This window comes from Passer domesticus, chromosome 2, assembly GCF_036417665.1.
Source record: "Passer domesticus isolate bPasDom1 chromosome 2, bPasDom1.hap1, whole genome shotgun sequence".
NCBI lineage: Eukaryota > Metazoa > Chordata > Aves > Passeriformes > Passeridae > Passer > Passer domesticus.
In genome coordinates, this window is record NC_087475.1 from 101,208,509 (window position 1) to 101,221,481 (window position 12,973).

At 40.9% G+C, this 12,973-nt stretch overlaps 2 long non-coding RNA genes across 3 annotated transcripts; one reads left to right on the plus strand and one right to left on the minus strand.

Annotated features, from left to right (window-relative positions):
• Positions 1–812: 812 nt before the first annotated feature.
• On the minus strand, positions 813–8,960 carry LOC135294582 (uncharacterized). The gene is made up of 3 exons (XR_010356642.1): positions 8,826–8,960; positions 1,311–1,457; positions 813–921 (listed from the first exon to the last, which is right to left on the minus strand). It is a non-coding gene; the product is annotated as an uncharacterized LOC135294582 (long non-coding RNA).
• Positions 8,961–9,131: 171 nt separating this feature from the next.
• Positions 9,132–11,556, plus strand: LOC135294583 (uncharacterized). 2 transcript variants are annotated; one of them, XR_010356644.1, is made up of 3 exons: positions 9,140–9,263; positions 10,927–11,022; positions 11,228–11,556. It is a non-coding gene; the product is annotated as an uncharacterized LOC135294583 (long non-coding RNA). The 2 variants fall into 2 exon arrangements; XR_010356643.1 differs by lacking the exon at positions 10,927–11,022 and having other exon boundaries at positions 9,132–9,263.
• Positions 11,557–12,973: the final 1,417 nt, after the last annotated feature.

Below are 12,973 nucleotides of genomic sequence, written 5' to 3' on the forward strand. Positions count from 1 at the left end.
ACAACCGTCTTAAAAAGCTTTAGAAGAGCAAGAAAAGATGTGGAAGAGTACATAACTAGTTTGACCCTTGACCCTGGAAGCAAAGGGACTGGGGTGGGATATGGAGGAATGCTATAAATAAGGGATGTGGGGATATGCTAAAGATGAACAGAGAAAGATTATTGCTATTTATTAATATAATTGAAGAAAACACCCTACAACTTCCTGTGGTTTTTTGTTTGGGGCTTTTTTAAAGTCTGCTGGTTCCCATAGTGCATGAGGAAATTGTGGAGCTTGTTTTCACTTGACTTTTCTTTCTTCTTTGTGGCATTAGGAGAAATAAATGGGCAAATTCAGAAGATCCATTGTTGGCTGTGAGGTATGTCTGCATGAATGCAGGTTCTGGCAACATAAGATGAGAGGAGTCAGCCTGCAAATTCCCTTTCTAGTCTTTTGCCAAGCATAGTGTTTGCTGGCAATTTCTGATGGGTCACTATAAGCGTTCAGTGGTTACGCTGGGTGGCTACTGGAAATGGGATTACAAACTTTCTTTCCTGTGAGATGCACTATTTAAGTGATGGATTTTAGAGGTGGGGCTCTACAGGTCTGTTACTGTAGGCCTAGATGCACCTCCTGCAGCCTGTGACTCAGCTACTTGTAGAGCTCAGCCTGAATCTGCTTCTGCCTTTGAAGCACCCTTCAGCCTTAGGGCTGGGCCAAGGATTCTGGTAAGATTCACCTTTAAATTAGACAGCTAACAGGCTGACACAGAAAATCATCAGCAGAAGTCTTGACATGCCAGTCAAGGGAATAATTTATACAATCCCAGGAAATTTGTTTTTATAAAGTAACAGCTTTTAATGGTGGCATAATGTAGTCTACTTGTTAGTCTTGTTCCTGAGCAGTCACTAGAAACAGCACACACTGGGGTATACAAATGTCCTGAGGAGAGACACAAGAAATAAAAGAAAGTTAGACTAGCATGACTTGTCTATTATTAGACTGCAGGACTGCTGGGTTTTCCTGATTTTTTTTTTTTTTTTTTTTTTTTTAAGAAGCTACTCCTTTGACAGGATGGGGCTGTTTTCTGTCCTACAGTTCATAAATCCACACCCAGTAATTAGAATAATTTATACTATGGTGTTTAATCTTAGAGCATCCTAAAGCAATTTACAGCCTACTGTCCACAAAGAGAGCCTTATCAATAACTGATTTGGGAAGATGAGTCATCTCTAAGTGTGACCAACCCTTTCCTAGGTGGTCATCATGCGTCCATTCTGCCTGCAGAGGCAACCTCCCCATCTGCCCGAAAGAGACAAACACCCTCCTACCTATATTGTTATTCCTAGCCAGCTTTCAGAATCCTTTAGAGGAGGCAGGGCTGTGATTTTGCCTCATGATCTGAGTTTTCCCTGGGAATTTGCTTTCCTCCATGTTTTTCCTTGTGTTGGATTGCTCAGAGACAATAAAAGAAAAACCTGTGTAAGGAAAGGTTAAATGCTCCTGGTTAGTGCACCTCAAAGGCCTTGCTGGTTAGAAGGAGAATGTTGTGGATGCTAGTACTGCCTTGATATCTGATACATATGCAATTCTGCATTGCAGATCCAATGTAGATGAGCTGGCTGAGTGTGTAATGTACACTGCTTGGGCATTAAACTTGCTTAGCTCTTGGTTACTTTTGAAAATTCTCTTAACCGCTTTCATCCCTTCTGGATGTCCATAGATGGTGTCCTTGGTGGAAACAGATTTATCCTCACATTTGCAGACAATAATTCTCTTAAGTTAGTGGGGTCTGATTGGGTTTTTTTCATTCTGCTGATGTAAATTTAGCTTATCAGTTTCTGACACAGCTGTGTCTCCACACTGTGTGGGCTGAAGGGGAGCAGAGGCTCTCCAAATGGCCCTTGGCAGCCAAGAGGGGGCAATTTCATGAAAAACTGTTGCTGCGGTAACACATCAGCACTGTCTTTGTGCTGAGTTTTCACTGGTAGGTGCTAACATTTAGGATTATTAACCTGGGCTGGGAGTGGTCGTGGTGGCAGAGAGCTGCAAAATGGGATTAACCACTTGAGGGTGAGTTAAGTGAAAACATTCAGTCCTTGCCTAGATGGCTCTGCAGATTGGTGGGGGGATAACACAGCTTTTAGTGGGTTTGGGCTCTTTAGTGATCCAGACAGAAAATGTGGGTATACAAGTGGATAAGTCCCCAGGCTTTCTTTTGTCTTAATTTTGACAGTCTAAGCAAAAAGTCCAAGGGCTGAGATGAGAAACTGGTGCACTTGGATGTGTTCAAAATCCTCCTTTCCTTGCCAGTGACCACTAACCAAATACTGCTGAGAATTGACAGAGGCACTGTTCACGTTGAGGCCAAGTTGTCAAAATCTTTGGGATGGTTTTAGCACAAGTCCACTGACAGTGAAAGAATAAATTGAAGCATTACTTAGGAATCTAAACATCTTAATTTCTTCTCCCAATTATGCTTCTTGAAAACAACTTGTTCTATTTTTAGAGGCCAGCTAGAAATAACATTTTTAATCTTACATGTATTAATATTCTCTCTGGAGTGGAAGAACAGCATGCATTATTCAAATGGACTGTATGTTTGTTTGTGTTTTGGTCTTCTTTATCAAATCAAGTGAGATTAATTTAATTGTATTTATATTCAATTTTATTTTTTGGTGTGTGTGTGCTAACTCTGTCCCTAAATAATCTTCCTGGGTCGAAGAAAGGTTTATTTTGTCTTTTTTTTTTTTTTTGATGTGTTCTTGTTTGTTTGGTCTTTTTTCCCCCTTTTTATATGAATAAATGTTTGTTACTTCTAATCATATAGCAGCTCTGGATCTTGAGAGGTCTATTTTTTCTAAAATATCTCCTATTTTCAGGATTAATTAAATCATATATGCTTCAGTTTATATGAAGTACCTTTTTTCTGGCAGTAGCTTTGGATTTCATGGGTTATAAGCCTGGATTTAAAATGAAGTCTTTTAACAGCCTATCTTCTCACTGCTACCTCATCTTTTCTCACACTAAATATGCTTAGTTAATATGAAACATGATGATTTCTTCTGAACTTCTTGCTGGTGTCTAAGATATTTACTCCTGTACTGTGCATGCAGGATCACATTAATGCACCTTAAATTACCATGTTTTGCCTGACAATTTGGTACAGGGCTTTCAGAAGTTTCAGACACGGCAATTGCTATGACATTGGATTTTGTGAAAAACGCCAATCACTTGTTTTTGAAATTTTGAAAGTTTAATAGTAATAAAATGGTCATAAAATAGTAATATAATCAGAATAATAAAATTTGAACATCTAAGATTAGGACAATATGAGACAATAAAAACAAAGAGATAGGGACGTCCGGGTACCTTTTTCTGGGCAACACAAGCCCGAAAAAGGACACCCCTTAACAGAGGATTAACCCTTAAAAACAATTGCCTGTTGCATATTCATACATCTCATACATGATGCATAAATTCCATTCAAACACAGGATTCTGTCTGGTCACTCAACTTCTTTCTCTTAAACCTCATGCCATCTTCCTGTCTGAGTGAGGTGGGAAGAAGTTCGTTTTCTGCTGATAAGGGAGCAATAAATTCCCTTTCTCTGAAAGATTTAGGTTTCCTGTAGCTTCTATCTGGTGCGAGTCCTTTCTTAAACAAATATCTTGCATAGCATAGTTTCTATTTTAACATTATGTTATAACCTAAAACTATATTTAATACGCTACTTAAGAAAATTAATATAGCATAACTTTCTAGCATAATACAATATTCATTTTAATACTTGCGAAAAGCCAATCATAAAATACACATTTTTTACAAATCTTATTCTATTTTTATGAACTGTTGATCTTCTGTGAACTTTTAGCACCAGCAGCTTTTGCTTGAAGAATTTTACATCCCCCGTGTTATAAGTGAAAAATGAAAAATAGCCAATTTCAATAAAAAAATTAAAAATAGAATTTATTTCGCGACCGTAATACAGTCTCGACAGCCACCAACCAATCGGACAGCGTACCACCCCCGGGAGGTGAGCTGGGTGGACGTGAGATTGGCCTCGCTAGCACCAATTCTTCCTGTCCACACTGGCTGCTCCTAGGCAGCGGTTCTTATACAGTTTATTTCGCCGGTGGCAGAGTCCCTTTGTTTCTTTCTGAGTTCTTCATATTCAAGTTGGTTTCTTTCTCTGGCTCGGGCTGCACAAAGCCTTCATCCGGGAATAGAATAATACATTTCCCCGATCCCCGGAATCTGGCATTCAGGTGGAAGGTGTTGATGGCCCTGGTCTTCTCAGACAGGTATCTTGTCTGGGCCATCATCTCTTGGGTGTCACTGAGTGCATGTTTCTGTGAATGCCCATCTCCTATGCAGCCGAGGTTTCCTTTGCATGTAAATGTTGTGGTGCCTCTCTGTCCATCTGCCGCGGTTTCGCCATCCTGGGGAAGAATCTCTTCCCCCCACCCTGTACACCAGTAGTTCATTTTATACATATATATTTGATACATCTTTCATTTCCACGAATTACTAACCATATTTCTAACACCCCGTATATTTCCTTATGATACATATCAAACTTAACCTAATCTCTTATTCTCCCTAGTGAAGCAGTGTTCCTGTCTGATTTAGATGATTCAGGAAGTACTTGTCTGCCTTTAGTGCAAAATAACTGCAATAACTCAACAGCCTCATAGTGATTTCTTGTCTCAGAACTGATAGTTGTACTTCTTTGCCAGCATGGGCAGTGTAAGCCTGTAAGCTCCTCTGTGACCATTATTTAAGAATACATATATTTTGGAGGTGCATCTGGGTCAGCATGCAGCCTTACAACATGGTTCTTAAATTTATTAACTCCATATTTAAGCCAAACATCAGTCTGGAATGATCGGGACAGATGGCAATTAACTCTCCTGCAATTGTGTGATGCAGCCTGCCTGTTCTACAAAACCTTCTGAACTTTGACCAGGTCAGAAAACTGCTGTGCTAATTTGCTTTTGGCTGCTTCAAAGGTAGAGCATCAGCTGAGGGATCTCTTCATGCTCTTAAGGACTGAGTGGAAAGAACTAATAGTATTTTTCCATCTGTGCTACGGGGAGATAAGTGGGGAGAAATACTTTTTCTCATCTAAGACAAAAGGATGCAGCTTCATTCTATAAATCAGTAAGGTAACAAAGATAAGTTTCTCACTGCTGAAACCATGTCCCTGTTTAAGGCTCAGTCTTTAAGACTTCAGCTTTGCAGTTGTCTTTTTGCCCTCAGGCCTGGAATTATCTGTCAACATGTTAAGGGAATTTAAACCATGAAATGTAATTTGGGTGAATTGCAAAATTCCTGATTGAATTCAGGAAGGGAGCCAGCACCCACTTTGTCCTTCTCTGATATCTTATCACAAATAAGAAACTACAGTTGACAGCTGGAATTAGTTCTAATATGAGTGGAAAGTCCCATATTCCTCCCTCCTCTCTCTTTTCCCTGCTCTCAGCCCTGGGAAAGAACAGGACAGCAGCACTCCAGTTAGTGGGTTAGAATTTGTGCTGGTCTTCCTGTGATTCCCTGTGTGGGTGTCCAAAGGAATGTAAATGGCACCAGAAAAAGGTGTCTCTATTGAAGATGAAGTTTTTGTACACAGTACCATTAAAACCATACCAGTGTAGTCCTGCTGCGAAATTCTGCTTTGTAGGGAAGCTTGATGGATGTCACACTAGGCTTATTCTTTGCATGGTCAGCAAAATAGTCCAGTGCTTTCACATGAGATCCAAAAAGCTTAGAAGCTCTTGTCTCTTCAGCTATTTATACCAAAGTGCAGGACACGAAAGACCAAATGATGTTTCATTTTTCACAAAGCTTTCACAGTCATTTCTGCTTTTTTTGCTATGACCCCCTTACTGAGTGGCTGATGGGTCTGCTGCCATTCCCACTCTACAGCAACTGTTCTAGCTCAAAGATTTCAGCCTCTCCTATATTGCAGACATCTTTTCACAAGCTCATCCTCCCAGACCTGCAAGTGCCATAAGACGGGAACCTTTGGGCACATTTTTCACCCTTGAGCCTTCTCTGCTCAATATGTAGGGCAGGCTTGGATCATGGCTCCTTGTAAAAGTAGCTGTTTTCCTTGACTTCCAACTGTATATTCCTTATGCTCTGCTAGTGGGAGACTGCAGAACAGATTGGTTGTTTTTTGTTTTGAAACTGTCATTGAGCCTAAGTATAAGATGGGCTGGAATGCTTTGCTAAAAGTATTTCCCTGGTGAGACTACAGAAATTTTAATTCTTCTTGTTGCTGTTCTTTGTCTTGCTGCTTTGTGTGACTTGTTTTCATAATTTGATTACTGCATGATGCTGGAGAAGGAAAGAAAGAGAAAGTTGCTCCTGTGGGAGTTGCAACAGTTAAGAGGTCACCAGCAAAAAAGTCACAGCCTGCATGGTCAAAACAATAAACTTTTTTGAAGGATGGTAGTAAAGATTGGTTTTGTGTAGAAAAGCCATAGCTTCAAAAGCAATTTTAAATGAATGGGTCATGGTCATGTTCATATATCACATCACATTATATGCTGTTGTATGGTATCACATCATATGATATTGTCCTGGTTTAGGGCAAGTTTGGGAGAAAACCCTCCAGAAAGCAAACCCACACACCCCCCCTCCCCCCAACTGGTTCAGGAAAGGTTCCTCAAAGAGAAGTGTAAAGAACCTGTTTATTTAACAGGCAAATTACCCCCCAGCGCACAAAATAAACAATATTGGATGACAACAGTCTTTCACGACTCCGATAAGGGTGACAAATTCAGAAAGTCTCTAGTGGAGGTGGTTGCTCTGTTATTGGTTGCTCCAGCACTGGGAATGGCTGCTGCAGGCCACAAAGTGCAAACTCTGTTTCCCAGGTCTCAGTCTGGAGCAGGTTTGAATGGTTCCAAGAAAGAAAGAAAAACAGTCCAGGGAAAAATCAGACTGCTTAGCTAAACTAACTAGCAAGCAGAAGCAAGAGCAAAGCAAAAAAAAAAAAGCTGCACTATGTACTGCCCCATCTCTGTGTTCTGCCAGCTGTGGGGGAGCAGGCTGATGACAAAACAAAACTTTGCTCTTCAGAGTCAGTCTTGAAGGTACAGAACATAATATCCAGCATAAACAGAACAACGACTGGGGATACAAGCATCATAACGTCACCCTAGGATAGATATTGACACATAAAGAACAGAAATTTTAAAAATATCTGATTGTTCCCCTCAGAAAAAACTCGAGAGAAAAGAACAGCTTACCCCATCTACCCTTTCACAAACAAATACCAAAATATTGTACCTAAGCTGATGCTTGAATTTTAAAGCCAATCTGGGAGATAAACTAGGGTGAAGTGCCTCCTGCTGAAAAGGCTCGTGTGCCTACTGGATTGCTTAAAAAACTTGATAAAAGGAAAAAAGGGGGGGGGGGGGGGAGGAAGGCTTTAGTGTCTTAGCTTCAAGTTACCATCAGATTGCTACTGTGCTTGAAGTTATCCTGTCCTGCCAGTGCAGAAGCTCCTGTCTTAGAGAACTTACTTGCATCTAGATGCAAAACTTCTCTTCAGATTATATACTTGGAAGCAAGCCTGGCAGATAGGTGATTTGTAAGTCATTCAGACCTTGATGTGCCTAAGTGACTTCTCTTCTTCCCATCTTGAGAACTGAGTCAAAAGCGTTTCTAGAGAGGGAAAAGTCTGTGTTCTCCATTCAGTTCTTGAATGGCTCTGAAGAGTAGCACCTCAAGCTGATATATATATATATAGATAATAGAAATGAGAACTGGATGGGTGGTTGTAAGGTTTGAATGTTCTAAGGCTCTATCATGTCCGGTATATGAGCACAACTGTCAATGATCAACATTAAAATCAGCCTCACAAATGTGCTTCTTGTCTCTGCTTGCAGCAGAAATGCTGCCCTGGCTGACTTTCCCTTTTTTGTCTTACAGACAGGTTTGCCTTATCAGTAGCTTTCACGTTCCTGTAGATAATCCTGGACAAGTGTGCAGCAGGGCCATTCATTACACTGACATTACAGCATCAGATTCTTAGCAGTAGCCATTTTAAACTGCCTCAGGGAATAAATAAATTAAAAAAGAAGGTTCAAAAACCAGTATTTGATTGGAAGTATTAAGTGACCTCTATGATACCCACAGAGTTGACAAATACTCAGATTTCCTGGTTTCAGTAGAGGTAACCCAACATCTGCCCCATTTAATCCAGAATTTTGGTAGAGAAGGGTTAACTAACCAACCCCAAGGTGCTGGGGACTTGAGTATTTCTTACCTACAAAGATCCAAACCCTCTGCCACCCTGTCTTTGCAGATAAGTGGTGAATAGGGTATTTCCAAGATGAGCTGCCTTGCCAGGGGTCATTTTGTCACGCTGGAGGGGAGAGGTTGTGTGGAGAAGTATTAACATTTTGGCCAGCTCTTGCCTTGTGCATTGGGCTGTGCCAGCCCCCACTTCAGAGCGTGGGTTTAAATTATGGAGCATCTGACAGGGGTGATGAACATCGTATGTTAACGTCTGGGAGAGGATATTGTTTTATTTATAGGTATTGGTTAGTGGAAAATGGTAGCAGGTTAATTTGTTAACCACGCCTGTCTGGCAGTGGTGTGAAAGTTGACTCAAACCAAGCATTTGCTGTCTCTGCCCTAACTTTTATTTCTCCTTCTGTAAATCTCAGGACTAGCACATTCAAAATGTAAATACTCTTTTATAGGAATTTCTGTCTCTTTGTTACATTATCTGCGCAGCTCCTGCTTTCAGGGGACCTGCACACAGACAAAATTGATCAGTGGCCGGAGGAGGAAAGCAGCAGTTGCTGTGGCAACTAGTGATGACTCACCCGGGTAGCAGTCAGCAAAAGCTGTGAGGCTGCAGTAATTTTCCAGATGCTTAATCCAGCTCTCGGGGCTTTTTTTCTCTTGCTGACAGGCAGAAATCCTCCTCTGCCTTTCTTTGCTCAGAGACCCACATAGGCTGCAGCCGTGATCAGAGTAGTCCTTTGTGGTGCTCACTCAGGATGGCGTCACAGAGACGTGTCTGGACAATGTAGATGAGCTACTTCACTTAACTGAACTGTAGGCCCCAAAGATGATAAAAATAGAACCTGTCTGTCTGCAAAAATACCGCAGTGTGTCATTGGCTGCCCTCAATTTCTATTTCCCAACTAACAAGACATTTACTGTAACTACAGCTATGAAATATTTAATCAGTTCATCTTGTTTCTCTCAGTAATGAGGCTATCCCTGTGCTGCATACGGAATGTGCTAAAAAGAGAAAAGTGAGCTGCGTTCAGTACATACATTTCCATTAATTAGCTTCTCATTTGTATGACCTGCTAATTTTTGGGCACAAATTTCAGTCTGCACATAATGAAATAGAGCAGGTTAAGAGCCTTACCCAGGACAAGGGCAGTTAAAGGAGCAATGCCTTCCATGTTACTCAGGGGATACCTGCCTTGGGGTTTTCCTGCAATGACTGCACTGTAATGCAGGCCTTGCCTCAGGTGGGGCACTCTTATTAATATCTGCGTAGTTATTTACTTTCTCTGGTGGTGATGTGGAGTTCTTTGTGATTGCTATAGGATGCTGAAGAATCCAAGTGTAACTAGATTAAAAGTAGTTTCAGCTTGTTTATGTAGAAGGTACACATTCCTCCGTAGAGCCAGGAGAGCAATTAGCACAGAGTGGTGGTGGAATTTGGTTTCCCTATTCAAGTGAGTTCATCTGGCTGTGAGGAAAACAAAGCTGCTCTGCAGCATGTGGAGAAGGAAGAGCCTGTGGGGAAAACAGGGAAAAATAGAAATAGAACTAAGTGTTTGCTTCATGTTGGGGACAAAAAGTATTGATGCTGCCAGCTGATGTCTCATGCAATTGCTGGAAGGCAGATGGCTTTCTGTGGGTGAATCAAGTGAGGCCATCAACTCTTCCTTCCACAATGCAGCTTCTTGCTTTCAAGTCCTCATTGAAGATTTGTGAGGGTGTGCAGCTGAATCAAGCTGCTGCATTGCTGATAGGCTCTGCAATGTATTGCTGGCTGAAGTTAAAGCCATGTAAAGCCACCACGTGTGTGGGGCATGAGAAAGCTGTCTGTGATGTTTCTGCTATATGTATTGTCTTGATTCTGCCTCTTGTTAGTAGGTGGGATGTGTAAGCACTTAATGAGTGTGCTGTGGCTGCTCTTCAAGGGAAATCAGTTTGAAAGATCACCCATGCAGGCTCCTCTTGTTCTTGTGAGATCCACAGTTGTGGTGCTGTTCCTAACTATGGCCAGATCTTGGATGTCCAAGGGGAGATCTGTTCTATGATCAATGCCTAATACTGCAACCTTGTTCAGGTTAGAATATCTGGTTTAGGACACTGACTCTGCTTCACTTTGCATCCTTTCTTGAGAACTAAGTACACTATACACTGCTGAGTTTGTTGAAAGATGTCCTTTCCAGGAGCAGACTGTTTTGGTATCAAAAAAATCGAAAGCCAAATACGAGATTTTTGATTGATTCATCTCACCCCTCAAGATGGGGAGCATTTTCTACCTGGGCAGAATGACATGTAATAAAAATATTAGTCAGATCTGCAATTTCAGCACCAATTACTGCAGGCCTGCCTAGCTGTGCTAGTTTTATTATAATGTGTATTATTCATGTATTTTAAGTTAGCACCCAAATCTCTGCAGTTCTAGCAAAATCCTTGTGTGAAATCAAATCATCAATTGCATTAAGCTCATATATATCTTGTGGGTTCTCTGTATTTTTGGAAAAGCATTTTTAATGCTGTTATATTCATTACTGATAAGGATATATTGACTTGCTAATGCATTTTCTAATAAATTAGACTTCAGTAAATTGCCTGAAATCTCATGCAATGGCATCTGCTATGCTGAGTGTAGGTAACAGCATCTGTAATTAATTGTATGCTGATTTCTTGGATACTTGGTTTGCACAGGCACATTCTGGACAGAAGCTGGCTAAGGCCACTGTACCCCTTGAAAGGGCCTGTGGAATTAATTAATAAGGGCTAGAAGCCTTACTTCTTTACAAGGTAACAGTGTATTTCCAGATAACTTTTTGCTCTTGGAAAACATAGTTACTAATAATTGCGACTGGATAAAACCTTTAATAATCAGGGCAGCCATGGGATATTTGGGGTTGATGAAAAATCATATACTGTTACCCTTGCTGCTTCTCAAAATATGTAAAATTGCATATTTGAAATCTTTCCCCTCCTTGATATTTTCTTTCTGAAGGCCTTTTGTACTGGGAGAACACTCTTCCAAATCTACTTATTGGATATCCTCTACCATGGGAGCCTTATGGGAAGGTAGCACCCGTCTCCCTTTCAAAGTCATCCAGGTCAGTACCAGAATCAAACAGAGAAAAGCGCTGCTGAAGCTGACAAAGACGTCTCATCTCACTTCTCTGTTCCATGCTGTGGATGAAGTCAGGCATCTAACCTTGCATGCAAGCAAAGGATCCAACCTGTGTGTCAAAATCTGCCCCTGCCATGGACTCCCAGCAGTATCTTGGTTTCCTGGATTGCAAAAACAAATACGAACAGATTTGGAAATCAAAACAAGCTTTGCTGGTGGTTGAAGTCTCTTTGTGGAGTAAGTGAGGTGTGAAGAAGGTTTGTTCAGTGGAGGCAGAAGAATGGTAGAGTTCCACACACTTATATGTGATTTCTCAGCTAGCTGGTAGTCTGGAGATGCTGGAGCAGGAGCACCATCCATCATTGCTGTGGGCTGAACTGGTATCCTACTGAGCCAGTCAGCTCTGAAAAAAAAAAAAAAAAAGAAAAAAAAAAAAAGGGGGGGGGTGACATTGTATCTCTGTGGGAAATCAGTAGTTGCCCTTGACTTCACAAAGCTCTAGGCTCAGTTATCTCCCTGGAAGTGCTGTAAAAAATGGGTTTTATTTTTGCTTATCTTAAAAGACATGTGGCTTTGTTAGTTTACAGGAAAGAAATATTTAAGCATTGGGAACAGCATGAACTAAATCCCAGATTCTAAACAACCGAGCTTATATTTTCATTTGGATTTTGAAACTGCCTGTTCTAATAATGTGCTCTTTAAAACCCTCTGATCCAAGTTAGTGTTTACAGAAAATAGGAATCTTATGTCTGTGGGATAAAAGGCTCTGGGGAAACTTAAAAGCCAGGTTTATCATACTTCATGATGCCCTATACCAACAAGGGAGAGAAAAGTGTGGTTCTCATCTTGGTTGGTGCTTGGCATCTTTGTATGGAAACTCCCAATCAGAAGCTCTTTACTGCTTACTCAGTTTTGGCATTTGGATGATTGTCTTTTGAAAACAATATTGTAGGTGGTTGAAGAAAGCACAGTCATCCCACTAATGAGATTTATAAATTTGCCTTCATTTTAGTGCATAATATTTCCTAGTAGTGAGATGTATCACTTTGATAGGTTTGCAGGGGAAGCAGTAGAAATATTACTTTCTTAAGCCTTAAAAGCCACAATTAGTGAATTTTGGGAAAGGTGCTGGATGTCCTTGAGTAGGTGCTGTGCAGTGTCTGGCATGGCAAATCCTAGTGGATGTGGCTGCTACATCACCTCTGAATAGCAGCAGGACTCCTCACAGCGCTATGAAGTTATGCCTTATTTGCACAATGTCTTCTAGTACCAGGATGATGAGTGAGAAGCTGTGTTCAGCATTGCTGGATGAAAACAGAGAAAATCAAAGTCCTGTAGCGTTCCTGGGCTCCTTGTTTTTCATGGGATTGATTTTTATCCTTTGCGCTTCTTTAAAGATGCCTACCTGAATTTCCTTTGTTTAGGGATGCATGGAGCTGTCTGTTAGTAAATCTCCTGTATAAGAGACACAGAAGAAGTTTGTAGTCAAAGTCCTGTGATACTAAAGTTTCTGAAGTAATTAAGAAAGAAGAATCTAATGCTTTAGGTAATCTGTTATTGCACTCAAATTTAGTCTCCACTTTGTGAGGGGAAGTGGACCTGAGCTGCCTGTACTTTCCACGC